Source organism: Chiloscyllium plagiosum, chromosome 38 (assembly GCF_004010195.1).
Source record: "Chiloscyllium plagiosum isolate BGI_BamShark_2017 chromosome 38, ASM401019v2, whole genome shotgun sequence".
NCBI classification, from domain to species: Eukaryota; Metazoa; Chordata; class Chondrichthyes; order Orectolobiformes; family Hemiscylliidae; genus Chiloscyllium; species Chiloscyllium plagiosum.
Window position 1 is genome coordinate 6,097,438 of NC_057747.1, and position 15,822 is coordinate 6,113,259.

General features: G+C 38.4%; 1 protein-coding gene across 2 annotated transcripts in view; it reads left to right on the forward strand.

Moving 5' to 3' along the window:
* Positions 1–1,027: 1,027 nt before the first annotated feature.
* Positions 1,028–15,822, forward strand: part of bmpr1aa (bone morphogenetic protein receptor, type IAa) — a 136,524-nt gene continuing 121,729 nt past the window's right edge. The window contains exon 1 of one of the 2 annotated variants that reach the window (XM_043678714.1): positions 1,028–1,151. The gene's annotated coding sequence lies outside the window, so the exon portion shown is untranslated. The remainder of the gene's footprint in view (positions 1,152–15,822) is intronic. The other variant, XM_043678716.1, reaches the window with a different exon arrangement.

Here is a 15,822-nt window from a genome sequence, read left to right on the forward strand (position 1 = left end):
GTTACCCAAGGCTGTAATCAATCCTAAGTCCTCATGTTGTGAGTCAGCAGCACCACCTTGCCATTCCTATTGTTCTATGCTAGCACCTTCAATGATTTTGGTTTACAAATATGATTAAGCTACCTTGATTAAGTGAGGCTTGGGATTTGCTATGACATGACCAGCAAGATATAATAGTTTTTTTAAAAATCTTGCTTTACCATCTGTTCCATAAGAGCTTGATTCTGTTTTTGTAATTATAGAATGTGATATTCCTTCATGCAAAAGGAGAGATCCAGCAGCATGAGTCAAAAATTCAATAAGGTTGAATGGGTATGATTGATGAAGGAAACTCCATAAAGCCTAAATTGTTCAATAAAAATGGAAAATACTGTAAATTTGTAGCCTATCTACTGTTGGTATCTTATGTAGAGATCCATTTCTAAATTCAAACAAAGAAGTGCAGTTGTTGAAAATCTGAAACAAAAACCAAGTGCTGGATAAACTGACAAAGGGTCCATGGATTCAAGACATTAACTCTGTTTCTTCTTCTACTCATGCTTCCAAACTTGTTGAGTTTCTTCAGCACTTGCTGTTTTTGATTCTGACCTAGTTCTAATAGTTTGTAATATCAGTCAGCACTATTTCACTCTGAACTTGAAGGATGGAGTTCAGACTTGTGTGCACACGTGATGACTCAAGGAAATAAATGGTAAAAGCACACAAAGAACATTTTATCTCATCTTGCAACAATTTGACATGAATCAATCTTTACAGCCCCTGCAAAATCTTGAAATTCTTTACCCTGTGAGCTATGAATGTTACTTAAGTATCTGGGGTGGGCTGGGACAGATATACCCTTGATCTCTGTCAAGATATATGGGAGTGGACAAGAAAGTGAAATTAATGCAAATGATCAATCATTATTGTATTAAATGGTGGACCAGGCTTGAGAAGTCATATATTCTTCTCCTATCTTATATACTTAAGTTTAGCAAATTGTTTCATCAAATTGCCTATAAATTAACAAAATACTTGTTGCTTTTTGCAGATTTTCTGAACAGCTTCAAATCACTTGGTTCCTAGGACTTCGGGTTTAAAAGATTATTTATGCTGTGCTTAAAAGTCCATTCTGAAATGTGCAAGTTCCTCGATTTTTTTTCTCACATCAGGTAAGGCTGACTGATTTTATTAAATTTTGAAGGAAGGAGAAGCAGGTGTAGTCCAATTTGCCCATTGAGTCTGATATGCCATAAAATAAGATGGGTGATCAGACTGAGGCCTTTACTCCACTTTTCTGCCCATCCTTTCTTTACACTAACTCCCTTGTTGAGCAATTTATGTAACTTGGCTTTGAATACATTCAATGACTACTACTCTCTGTGGAAGAGAATTCCAAAGACCAAGAACTGAGATTAGAAATTCTTCCTCATCTCCATCTTAACTGGGATACATTGTTTTAAACTCTACCATATAATTTTAGACTCCTTGACAAGCGGAAACCTTTTCTTAGAATCTTTTATGTTTAAATAGGATCAGCTGTTATTCTTTGAAACTCCAATGAGCATGTGCCCAAGCAGTTCAACCTTTCCTCCTACACAGAGGAGCATCAATTATCCGAACGACACGGGTAGGGAGTATTTTGCTCGGATAATCGAACGCTGGATAACACCGTTTAGCCAAGCATCGGAACCTTGCGATCTTGCCACATAATCCAAAATTCGGATAATTGAATGCCAGATAATAGAGATTCCACTGTACAAACCTCTCATTCCAGGAATCAACCTATTGACATTTTTCTGAACTGTTTCCAAAGTCAGTATATCCACCTTAAGTAAAGATACCAACTCCATGTATCATATTAGCAAGACTTCTCCACTTTTGTACTCCATCCTCTTTGCAATAAAGACTAGTATTCCATTTGTCCTCCTAATTTCTTGCAGCATCTGCATTCTACTTTTCGATAATTTATGTCCAAGGACATCCCTATTCTTCTATACTGCAGCATTCTGAATCTCTTATTTAAATAGTAATCTACACACCATAGGCAAAGCTAGGGTGGAGGCTGCTGAGTAAGGTGAGGGTCCATGGTGTTTGGGGTGAGCTACTGCCATGGATTGAGGATTTGCTGTCTGACAGAAGGCAGAGAGTTGGGATAAAAGATTCTTTTTCGGAATGACAGCTAGTGACAAGTGGTGTCCCACAGCGTTCAGTGTTTGGGCCGCAGCTGTTCACTTTTTATATTAATGATCTGGATGAAGGGACTAGGGGCATTCTGGTGAAGTTTGCCGATGATACGAAGTTAGGTGGACAGGCACATAGTACTGAGGAGGTGGGGAAGCTGCAGAAAGATTTAGACAGTTTAGGAGAGTGATCCAAAAAATGGCTGATGAAATTCAATGTGAGAAAATGCAAGGTCTTGCACGCTGGAAAAAAGAATACAGTAGAAGTCGATTCAGATACAAAAATCATTGAAATGTTGATTTTAATCCTAAGATTGAAGCAGAATTTTAGGCACTAAACCTAATAGAAAGGCAACCCAGTGCGTATATTTCAGTGAACTTTAATTGATAGATTCTGCAGAATCGGCTTCTACTTCCTCACTTAACACAGAAATTTTAAGTTCCCGTTACCCAAATGCTTAGAGAAATAAATCCATATCACAGCATACTCATCTATTGTCTCGTTAACCTTTCCCACATAAAGGACTGGGCTGAATTTTGCAGTAGGTATGGCAAGTACCATTGTCAGTTCATATTATGCAATTAGTATGATTAATTGTCTGTGAGTGCGAAATACTATTGCTAAGTATTATTGCAAAAATGACCCATTGCTTTCTGATGCACTGAATTCATTTTGAGCCAAGGTATTACTTAAGTTTGTTGAAATACATTCAGAAACAAAACAATTTCACTGCTTGCGGCACTTGAGGCTGAAGAGTATCTTGACTCTTCAATGATCTCTCAACCTCCACCAGAACTTCGACATGGTCCTTTTCGACTGGACGTCCCACTGTCCAGTCTGCTCATATTATAATTGGAGATATTAATCAAAAGTAGAAATTAGCACAATTGCAATGGTTGAGCTTCTGTAATAAGAAAGAAAGGGAAATTAAGGGGGGCAGTGTTGAATTGAAGATATTGGAAAATTCTAACTATACAGCAAGTCAATGATTTTTTTTGGCATCTATTAACCTAGTTATAATCCCACTTCGAATTTGTTGAGTTTGGGTTTTTTGAAAATTATAAGCGCAATTAAAATCATAAATACTGTGTGCAATTTTAAATTGTGTGCAATTGTTCACTGATATCATTAATATTTGGAAGGCCACATTTGTTGCAGTTGCTACCTTCTATAATTTACGATTGCAGTTTTTGTGGTAATGGTGTTTCTACAGTGATACTGTAGTAAGTACTGTATGGAGTTCCAGGCTTCTTATCCATCCATTGTGGAGGAATGGATTTATGTATCCAACATAGAGGGGAACTAAGATGGAAATGGTGGTCCCACATCCTGCTATTTAGAGTCCTCAGAATACAGGAGAAGTAAAGGCTGCAATATTGGTGAATTGCTGGACTACAGCCTATAAACAGGACATAACAATAGCCATTGTACAATAAATATGTAGGTAAGTATTGATTCAAATGACACATGCTTGACATAACAACATTTCATTATAAATTTAAATATTCCATTATAAATTTAAATATTCATATTTAAGTGGAACTTAAATTCTATCGAATAATTAAATACCCTTAAAATTCATTCTAATTGCAGATCTAAATTTTGAATGTGCTGCTTGTCTATCCCTATTGTGCTTTGTAGCAGTCCAATCATTTAATCTGTTCCTCCGTTTGCTCTCAAGATTGGCTAACGTAAGGAGAACTTAAAATTTCTCCAGTTGCAATATGTCTGCTGGGCCACAGTAGACAACAAGAAGTATTTCTCCTGATATTAACTTGAACATACTGCAGACTATCAACATGATCATTTAGACAATCACTTGCAGTGGTTGGTGTTGAAGTAGCATTAGGGCTGTTAAGTTCTGGTTCTTAAGTGGTGGCAATTGTGAATTGAGCAAGAAGAGCTTAGAATAGGCAGAGCAGTTGATGAGCTTTCCTGCTGATCCTGATTGACAGGAGCAAAGCAGATAATTGAAGGACAAACTTGCTGGTAATGTAGAAATCATGGAAAATAATTAAAAATCATGAGCAGTAACTTGAATTTAAATATTTCCATAAGAAATTATTACGACAGTTGACCAAAAGCTTGATTAAAGAGATAGGATTTCAGGATTGTCTTAAACATATCTTAAAGCCTGTTACGGCTAATCTGCTTTCAACTATCAGTTTTTAAAAAAGCTGTACTTATACTTGATTCAGACCTATGTTGCATTTTGACTCTCTTAAGAAAGTACTTGTGCTGATCAATTATAGTAATAAATTCAGTTGGTTGTGCAGTTATGACTCATGAATGCGAGATTGCAGGAGGTGGAGACTCTTGAAGAGCTATTCCAAAGTGTTTTGAGGGGTGGGGTGTGGTACAAGAACAACAAAATTTCCATTGAGGGAGAAATTCAATGTTGCTTTCTGTAGTTTCAGACTACCACTGACTCTGACCATGTCACAATAATGTTGTAGTCTGAACAGTCTCCAATCTAAGATTGATGTCAATTGCTGTCTGTTGAAATCTGATGAACATTTTGCATTTGCCAATATTGACACTTGCCATTCAAGCTCTCTCATGAGAATTCTTCTACCAACTCTTGTAATTTCCCTCAACCCTTGACTCCTTCATTGGTGACTAAAGTTTACTTCATCACTTCCCACATTTTTGAATTTCCTCATCAACTCTCTTCACAGCCAACTCCGTATTTTAAGACTAACATTTTGACTACATTTCTACTATCTCCTAACATTTTGCTTTGCTGTCTTGTTTTGTCTTCCATTGGGCACCTCTGAATGTTTTTCTGTAATTAAAATGCTCTATTAAATGCAATTTGCTGTCCTTTTTTTCAAAAAGATGGAGTAAAATAATCTGGGTTGGCAGAGGTGCTGAACAAGTCTATTATTGCTGAAAGGAGAAAGTGAGGACTGCAGATGCTGGAGTATCAGAGCTGAAAATGTGTTGCTGGAAAAGCGCAACAGGTCAGGCAGCATCCAAGGAACAGGAGAATCGACGTTTCGGGCATAAGCCCTTCTTCAGGAATTCCTGAAGAAGGGCTTATGCCCGAACATCGATTCTCCTGTTCCTTGGATGCTGCCTGACCTGCTGCGCTTTTCCAGCAACACATTTTCAGCTCTATTATTGCTGAAAGCATGGAAGAACTGATTAACTGCACCTAGTAGAAGAGTTTGGGTATTATTCAAATCTGCTGCTCAGTGAATTTATAAAGACTTGTATGTACTCAAATATTTTCAACTACTTTATGTTGACACATATATAGTAATTACAGAAGTTCTTTCTCAAAAAAATGAATCAACCCAAGGGAAGCAATATTTTTATGCTGAAAATTCAACTTGAACTTCACTAAAGGGGTTAAATGTAATTTTGCTTGTTAAATAATAGTAATTTACATTACTGTGGATTTTGATAACAACTCAGTCCAGTGCTCTTGAAATGTGACTAACATATATAGTACGTGTAATAAGAGTCCTTTTCATGGTTTTGTTCAACTGTAAAATTGAAAGTACTTTTAAGGGTTGTAGCCTGCACTGATCAAACATCTCTTGAGACTGCCTTGGTATTTTTCAGATGTTGAAAATTTAGAGTAGGAAGTAGTACAAGCCTTTAGGAGATGAATGATGGTGATGTCAGAAAGGATTCCACGGACCATTTGAAGTGCAGTAGAGAATGGACTGGTGACTGAAAGTCTGGGCAGCTAAGTCTTGATTTAGAGGATATTCTGACTTTAGAGTTGAGAAAATTATAAAAGCTTGGAGGTGGTAGTATGCTTGTCTAAACTACATCAGTTATAAAAGGAATTATTGGGCTGTTTACTTCTGTGACCAAAGCGGAGATTAACATTGTTACAGTCTAAGTTTGTAGGAAGAAAACAATACATCTCTGCAATGCAAATTATAGCTGGACAGATATCAAATTTGGAAATTAGAAGTCCATTAATTTTATCACTTTTTCAATAAAGACAAGTCGTTGATTCTATGATTTCCTCGGAAAGAGTTATTTAGAACACGTTGATGAGATTGTGAGCTGCTTCAAAATTGAAGGCAGCAAATGTTTGCATTGAAAATGGATCCTGTCTCATAGATTATGCTTGTAAATAAGATTGGTCTTTTTAATATTAATCATAGCTGTACAGTATGGGAACAGACCTTTTGGTCCAACCAGTCCATGCCAACCACAATCCTAAACTAAACCCAGTCCCACCTGCCTGCACTTGACCCATATCCTTCCAACTATTCCTTATTCATGGACTTACCCAAATATCTTTTAAACGTTGTCACTGTAATCACATCCTCTGGAAGTTCATCCCACACAAGAACCACTCTGTTTTAAAAAAAAGTTGCCCCTCGTATCTTCTTAAAATCTTTCTGCTCTTTCCTGAAAAATATGCCCCCAGTCTCAAAATCCCCCACCCTAAGGGAAAGACACCTGCCAATCACCTTATCTATACCCCTCACGATTTTATAAATCCTTTATAAGGTCACCTCAACCTCCTATGCTTCAGTGAAAAACAATCCTAGGCCCTCCTCATAACTCAAACCCTCCATTCCTAGAAAGCTCCTGATAAAACTCTTGCAACTCCTAGTATGCAGATTTGTGACAAATAGTTTGTTTTACTGACCTCCTTTGGGAATAAAGCATATATTGTGAAAACAATTGTTTGAAAATAAGATAGTTTGCTATAGTCTTGTTTGAGCTGTCATTCTAACTAAATTTTTTTGAATTGTTACTGTTTGCCCACATCCATGCATCCTGGTGTGTATAGGTAACTAATAGGGTCCAGAAACAGCTGAGTTGGAACCACTAGGAAATGGGTTTTGTGATGAGCCCCTATCTTGTGTAGCTGGAGTAAAATACAGTTACTTGGTTGTTTTCTTGATGTTCAATGTTTTAAATTGCAACACTATCGGAATCTTGATTCGACCCCCTTGGTGTGTATAAAATTTGAATGTAACAGTTTGAAATTTGACACATTTCCATGGAATGTGGGAGAATGTGAAGGTCTGTTTCTGTGCTGTATGACTAGCGCATCAGGCATGTATAATATTTACTGAGAGAAATCTTTCTGAATGAAGGTGTGGTAGAAAATGTGTAACTTGCATATATTTAATTGTTGATCAAATAATTTGAAATATGAAACTTGAATTAATTGGATAGACTTCAATATTTCCAGAATATTGTATCTTTTCAATGTAGATATTGAAAATACAGATTACTATATCCGAGCATTTGACCAGTCTAGCCAGTATAAAACAAAAGCTCTGGGCTATGATACATTCCTGACACTTCAAATAATTTGATTAGTTTGAGTTACGTAAGTGGTAGGATTTTCTTTGATAAAGTTAGTATTCAACAGTATCTTGTGCACAGCATCTTCAGTTTTTAATGTTAAATATTGGCTCAACTATCAGAGGGCATTCAGCTGCTTATACAGCTGAAAACAGCAAGAAAAACCAAAAATTTCAGCTTGAGATGTGCGTGCCGGTAGGAATATTGATTGAGTCGTACAAAAGCACACAAGGTACAAATGAGAAGCCTTCAGAAATGAGATAACAAGTGTCCAGAGACAGTATATTCCTGTTAGGGTGATAGGAAAGGCTGGTAGGTATAGGGAATGCTGGATGACTAAAGAAACTGAAGGTTTGGTTAAGAAAAAGAAGGAAGCATATGTCAGGTATAGACCGGATAGATTGAGTGAATCCTTAGAGTATAAAGGCAGTACAAGTATATTTAAGAGGGAAATCAGGAGGGCAAAAAGGGGACATGAGTTAACTTTGACAAGTAGGGTTAAGGAGAATCCAAAGAGTTTTTGCAAATACATTAAGAGTAAAAGGGTAAGTAGGGAGAGAATAGGGCCCTTCATTTGGCTAAGAACTGACTCAAAGGTAAAAGACAGAGGGTGGTGGCAGAAGTTTTTCAGACTGGAGGCCTGTGACCAGTGGAATGCCACAGGATCGGTGCTGGGTCCACTACTTTTCATCATTTATATCAATGATTTGGATGTAAGCATGAGGTATCACTATTAAGTTTGCAGGTGACACTAAAACTGGAGGTGCAGTGAACAGCAAAGAAGGTTACCTCAGATTACAATGGGATCTTGAATTGATGGGCCAGTGGGTTTGGAAGTGGCAGATGGAGTTTAATTTAGATAAATGCGAGGTGCTGCGTTTTGGGAAAGCAAATTGCAGGGCTTACACACTTAATGGTAAGGGAGTGTTGCTGAACAAAAAGACCTTGGAGTGCAGGTTCATAGCTCCTTGAAAGTGGTATCGCGGGTAGATAGGATAGTGAAGAAGACATTTGGTATGCTTTTCTTTATTGGTCAGAGTATTGAGTACAGGAGTTGGGAGGTCATGTTGCGGCTATACAGGACATTGGTTAGGCCACTGTTGGAATATTGTGTGCAATTCTGGTCTCCTTCCTATCAGAAGGATGTTGTGAAACTTGAAAGGGTTCAGAACAGATTTACAAAGATGTTGCCAGGACTGGAGGATTTGAGCTATAGGGAGAGGTTGAATAGGCTAAGGCTGTTTTCCCTGAGGTGTCTGAGGCTGAGGGGTGGCTTTATAGAGGTTTATAAAATCATGAGGGGCATGGATAGGATAAATAGGCAAATTCTTTTCCCTGGAGTCAGGGAGTCCAGAAATAGAGGGCATAGTTTTAGAGTGAGAGGGGAAAGATATAAAAGAGACCTAAGGGGCAATGTATTCACACAGAGGGTGGTACAGGTATGGAATGAGCTGCCAGAGGAAGTGGTGGAGGCTGGTACAATTGCAACATTTAAAAGGCATTTGGATGGGTATATGAATAGGAAGGATTTGGAAGGATATGGGCCCGGTGCTGGCAGGTTGAGATGGATGGGTTGAGATATCTGGCTGGCATGGACGAGTTGGACCAAGGGGTCTGTTTCCGTGCTGTACATTTGTGACTCTAAATGTTTTGTGGCGAAAGTGGGTACTGCGGATGCTGGAGATTAGATCCAAGATTAGACTAGTGCTGGAAAAGCACAGCATGTCAAGCAGAATCTGAGGAGCAGGAAAATTGACGTTTCGGGCAAAAGCCCTTTTGTGCCCAAGTAATCGACAAAGATAAATCTTAATGCTCGTTGCTCGATGGAGAGGCATCTTATTGAATTGTTATCCAATAGAATTTAGAGCTGCTAAACTAATAATAATCATGTCACTGTGTTTGCCAAATAATGCAAAATATCTGCAATATTTTGAGAAGAAATCTATAGCCCTTTGAAAAAATGATCTTATTTTTAAACAATTAGCAAACAAGACCAATATACTTACTGCCAGAGCTAGAAGAGCTTGAAAAGGATTTTGTAAACCAACTACCAAACTGAAACAAAGAACTGCAAATACTGAAAATCCGTAACAAAAACATAAAATGCTGAAGAAACTCAATAGGTCTGGCAGCACCTGTACGGAGAAAAACAGCGTTAATGTTTCTGAATAACTGGACTCAGTGCATTGATTCTGTTTTTCTGTCTGCAGTTGCCACTGGACCTGCTGAGTTTCTCCACTTTGTTTTTGTTGTCCCAAAATATCTTGCTGTGTACACTTGTAAAGGATGTCGACAATATGTTAATTGGTATCTTCTGTTTCTGACATTATGCTCCAGTATATTTAAAAGAAAAACAGATGTCTTCAGGCGAGAACTGTCTTAATTTTGTCAGAATTAATATATTAGGATTCTTGGAGAGACAAAGAATTGATAGGTCTTTACATATTTGGTTCCGGAACTTTTTAGTCTTTTTTTGCTTGTACTCTGTCACCAGCCATTTCTGAGCACAATATCTGGACATTTAATCAACCTTCAGCTCATTGCCAACACTTTGTAATCTTTCCTTTTATGCCAGTGGGTCCCCATTCCTTTTAATCATCTGTTTCAAAAGATTTATGAAAATGAAAACTGAACATTTTCAAACGTGGTTGCACTACCCCAGCTTGTCAGAATTGCTCTTTTCAGTATTCATGCAACACTGTTCATCACTCACGCACTTCAATAATTTGATGAAATCCATCATGAACGTTCAGTTCAACAAAGCCAAATTCTTCACTTAATATCTCCTGTATCACCAAATTCCCTAAGAAAATTTCCAGAATGATCAGACTACTGTCCTTCAAAAGGCCAAACTTGCTTACAAAGCAAAGTCACCTGATAAACCTAAGTTCGTTGTTATTTAGAGAAATTCGTAGAGAATCTGTACAAAGTAAATAACAGCAATGGATTATTTTTGTTCCATTAAACAGTTCCCTGTTCTAGGTCTCTAGAAATCTGACAACTGAACTACATTCGAATAAACATACCTGTGAGCTAACCAATATGTGTTTCTCAATTAATTGCAATTTGTTTAAGAACTAGGAGCAAGAGTAGGCCTTCTGGACCATTGAATCTCTTCCTGCATTCAATAAGATCATGGCTGATCTTTTTATGGACTCAGGTCCGCTTAACTGCCTGCTCACCATAACCTTAGATTTTTGAACAGTAAATGAATTTATCTATCTCTGCCTTAAAAGAATTCAATGAGGTAGCTTCAACTGCTTCACAGGACAGGGAATTCCACAGGTACCTAACCCTTTGGATGAAGAAGTTCCTCCTCAACTCGATCTTAAATTTGCTTCCCCTTATTTTGAGGCTATGCCCCCTAGTTCTAATTTCACCCGCCAGTGAAAATAAACTTTGTGCTTCTACCTTATATCCAATTATGAAGGGAATAGATGTTTCCATAAGATCTTCCCTCATTCGTCCAAATTCCAATGAGTATAATCCCAGACTACTCGATCTGTCCTCTAAAGCCAACCCTGTCAACTCTGGAATCAATCTAGTGAACCTCCTCTGCACCCCCCTTCAGTAGCAGTCCATCCTTATGCCAGGACATACTTTAACCCTTCTTTATGCAATTGAGGATGACAACAAATAATAAAATATATCCCAGTTTTTAAATTTCACTTAACAATCTTCTCCCATCAATACTAGTCATATCTTAATTAATCTATCTTGCAGTTTGCCTACATCGGTATTGTTTCTCTAAGGGGATTCCAGATCTGCACCACATTTATCTATCCCAATCCGAGGCAATGCTTTATATTGATTCCTTACCTTGCATGCAGAGGAAATTGAGTGTACTTTTAATGGCGTTTTTCCTCTGATTACTTTTTTATTTTATACTTGGGATCGCTCTCTTCCTGCACTCCCCTTTTTTCATTCTGTTGCCTCCGCCCTGAATGTAAGTTGATTTGCTTCCGTCATGCATTTGCCTTGTCCCTAACAATTGTGTTCCCATTTCTTGGTCCTTAAATTTAGGAACAGCTGGGAAATGCTGTCATTGTGTCTGTGTTGAAGCACAAATTCCAGAACATTTGCAGGATCTAATTAATTTGAGAACCAGCCAATCACTCTTGCCTTCAGTTGTACTTCTATTAAAGCTACCGTTTTAACTTCATAAGGCCACATCCTTCATCTTTGCAACATCTTTTCTATTTTATATACTTCTTAAAGTCCAGTAATACGATATCCCACTCCATTGTTTATGGAACAAAAAGTATAGGAACAGAGCAAACAATTCTACCCTCGAGTCTGTTGACCAGTACTGCAACTGTTGATCAGTACTGCAACTCTCTATTTTCTTGATGTTCTTGTCAAAGAGAAACCTATCAGTCTCAGTATTGACAACTTTATATGGGTTGGAGTTCCAGATTTCCACTACCCTTGGGAAAAGCGAATTCCAGCTTCGCACTTAGTGAGAAACCTGGAAAATAACGCACAGATGTCCAAGCAACATTCCTTCACGAGAATTTCTCATCTGTCACTTTTTAAAAAAAAGTATACCACAGACAGGTCTCTAATTTCCCTGAACTATTTCTGTGGGAAAGGTTGGCAGCTATTCTGTATGAAAAATGGTGAAACAGTGCAAGTTTATATTTTTAAATGCTGTAGATGCTGCTGTTTCTGTCACAGTGGCTTGTGGTAGACAAATTAATTGCAATGAAATATCACTGTTCAACGTGCTTTACAAAGTATTTTTAATTCTAATAACATTTCAGTAGTTATGAGTTATGAATCTCAGCAAAATGAGAAAGGGAACAATGGTAATGTAGCTTAAATCAACCTGGGGTTCTTTAATGTTTAGTCTGGACTTTTGGACTATTAAGATTTACTTATATCATGGGGAGCTAGAGGGAAAGTAGAACAGACTTCTTGCCCTTGAAATCTAAAGATTAGAAACTTCTGTTCAGCTTAAAATGTTTTGAGCGAATTGGGTGCATGAAGACAGAGTGCTTTGAGAATTTGTATTCTTTAGGATAGATTTTCAGCTTGTTTCTGCATGTAAAACTGATGTTAAGGATTTCTTCCACTCAACTTCCATTATGGAAACTGCCTGATTTGCATTTCCTATAGCTTGTTTTATACCTTGCAAATAAAACCTTCCAGTTGCCTACTTTTAAACAGTTTTGCATCAATGTAGGTAAATCCCTGGGACCTGATCAAGAAGCTTGGGGAGAAATTGTGCGGCCCCAGCAGAAATATTTGTATCATCGATAGATGTGGGTGAGGTGCCAGAAGAGTGGGGGGGTGGCTCATCTTGTGCCATTATTTAACAAAGATCTCAAAGAAAAGCCCGGGAACTACAGACTGATGAGCCTGACATTGGTTGTCAAGTTGTTGGAGGGGATTCTGAGAGATGGGATCTATATGCATTTGGAAAAGCAAGGACTAATTGGGGATAGTCAGCATGGCTTTGTGCGTGGGAAAGCGTGTCTCACAAACTTGATTTGCATTTTTTTTTGAAGAGGTGAACCAAGAAGATAGATGAAGGCAGACTGGAGCAGAGTAGTACAGTTTGTTTTTATGGACTTTATCAAGGCCTTCAAAAAGATTCAGCATGGTAGACTGGTTAGTAAGATTAGATCACATGGAATCTAGGGAGAGCTAGCTAATTGAATACAAAATTGGCTTGATGTTAGGAGATGGGGTCGTGGTAAAGGGTTGTTATTCAGAATGGAGGCCCGTGACCAATGGTGTGCCGCAAGTATCAGTGCTGGGTCGGCTGTTGTTCATCATTTGTATAAACAGTGAAGATAAGAATATTGAAGCATGGTTAGGAGGTTTGCAGATGACACCAAAATTGGTGGTATGTGGATCGTGAAGAGGTATCTAAGAGTAAATGGGATTTTCATCAACTGGGTCAATGGGCTGAGGAATGACCGATGAAGTTTAATTTAGATAAATGCAAGGTGTTGCTTTTTGGTAAGACAAAACAGGACCGAACTTTAACAGTTAATGGTAGGGCCCTCGGTAATGCAGTCGAACAGAAAGATCTAGGGGTTTAGTTACATAGTTCCTTAAAAGTGGTGTCAGAGGTAAACAGGGTGGTGAAGGTGGTGTTTGGCACACTTGCCTTGATCAGTCAGAGCATTGAGTACAGGATTTGGCTGTACAAGATATTGATACGACCACATTTAGAGTACTGCATACAGTCCTAGTCATTTTGCTATGGGAAGAATGTTATTAAGTAGGAAAGAGATTTACAAGGATATTATCGAAACTGGAGGGTTTGAATTATAATGAGGTGCTGGATAGATTGCGACATTTTTTCCTGGAGCACAGGAGGCTAAGGGCTGACCTTATAAAGGATTATATAATCACGAGGGGTATAGAGAAGGTGACTAACCAAGGTCTTTTCCCCAGGGTGGCTGAGCCCAAAACTAGAAGGCGTACATATAAGGTGAGAGGAAAAAGATTTAAAAGGGATCTGAGGGGCTACTTTTTCATGGAGAAAGTGAGGTCTGCAGATGCTGGAGATCAAAGTTGAAACTTTATTGCTGGAACAGCACAGCAGGTCAGGCAGCATCCAGGGAACAGGAGATTCGACGTTTCGGGCACAGGCCCTTCTTCAGGAATTCCTGAAGAAGGGCCTGTGCCCGAAACGTCGAATCTCCTGTTCCCTGGATGCTGCCTGACCTGCTGTGCTGTTCCAGCAATAAAGCTACTTTTTCATGCAAAGGGTGGTGTGTATATGGCCAGAGGAAGTGGTAGAGATGAGTACTATCAGAAGACATTTGGGCAGACATGTGGATAAGAAGACTTTAGAGGGATATGGCCCCGATGCAGTCAAATGGGACGAGTTTAGTTTCAAAAATCTGGTCGACATGGATAAGTTGGACTGAAGGGTCTGTTTCGGTGCTGTATGACTCTATCACATGTTCTTTGCCAACTAATTTGCTTTAGCCCTATTCTTACCTCACAGGTGTGATTTGTATTTCCTATTTCCAAATTAGAAATGTGATGCTGTTTCAGACTGTGATTGAATTTTATTATGAATTAAAGCATATTTTGTTCTGTGGTTTGAAAGCCACCAAACTGACTATCAGTTGTGCAATTTTGTATTACATTTTATCATCTTTTGAAAAGAATGCCAGTGACCTTGTGGAAAAGAATCAATATACCAGTGTCCAATTGCACTTTACAAAGGTATTTATGCCAACCCATTGGATAATATTCTTCAGGTACAATAAACCTCAAATTTCTTTGTTCACCACAAAATTTCTACACTTTCACCTCTATCTATGATAACCCAGCCTGCAATAACCCATTACTGTCTCTCACACCAGCTGTTTCTTTATTGCTGCTAATCTCATACTCATTTGCACTCTCTCAAGTCAAAGAGACATAAAAAGATATGACAGTCAACTTGTTTCGCTATCCACTGCCAGCTTGAAGAATCTGCACTGCCCTGGTTCTTAACTCAAATCTTTCTCTAGTTTTTCTACAGCTCATCCTATCCATGAGGCTCATCTTTTTGCTCCCTTGAACCTATCCCAACTTCCCTTGTGATTTCTCTATTTTTGTAACAATTTCTTTCACCAGATGTTTTCTCTTTCTGCTTAGAAATGTTATTATCACACTTCCTTTACAAAGTAATCTTTGCCATCCCCCCACCCTATTTTTCAATTCATGCCCCATCTCCAACTTCTCTTGTCCATCAAAAGTCCTTGTATATTTTGTCCCCTTCCAAATTTCTTTTTCCTGGAAGTCCAGGTTTAAAGCTGTCCAGTCAGGTCTTCTCACAGTCACAAATGACTCTTAACAAATGTTAATTATTCCCTCCTCACTTCAACCTGTCTGCAGTCTTTAGACAGTTAACCATACCATCTGCCTTCAGTGCCTGTCCAGTGTCATTGGCTGAGTGGGACTGTTTTCACCTTTTTCTATTCTTATATAAGTTGAGAACTATATTTAAATCATTCTCGAGCTCTGGTCGCCACTAGTCAGCTATTTATTGGTGGTAAAGGTGGAAATAAGTTGTTATCTCAAATGACTGCAATCCAGGTGCACCCACAATGCTGTTAGGAGGGTTTTGATCCAGCAGCAGTGAAGTAGCAGCAATATATTAGAGTCATAGAGGTGTACAGCACAGAAATAGACCCTTCGTCCATTTCGTTCATGCCTATGGCCCATATCCCTCTTAAACCCTTCCGATTCAAATACCGACCCAGATGCCTTTTAAATGTTGTTAAGAAGTGCCAATGTTCACACTTCCTCAGGCAGCTCATTCCATAAATGCACCTCCCTCTCAATGAAAAAGTTGTTCCTTAGGTCCCTTTTAAAACTTTACCGTCTAACCCTAAATGTATGCCCTTTAGGTCTGGA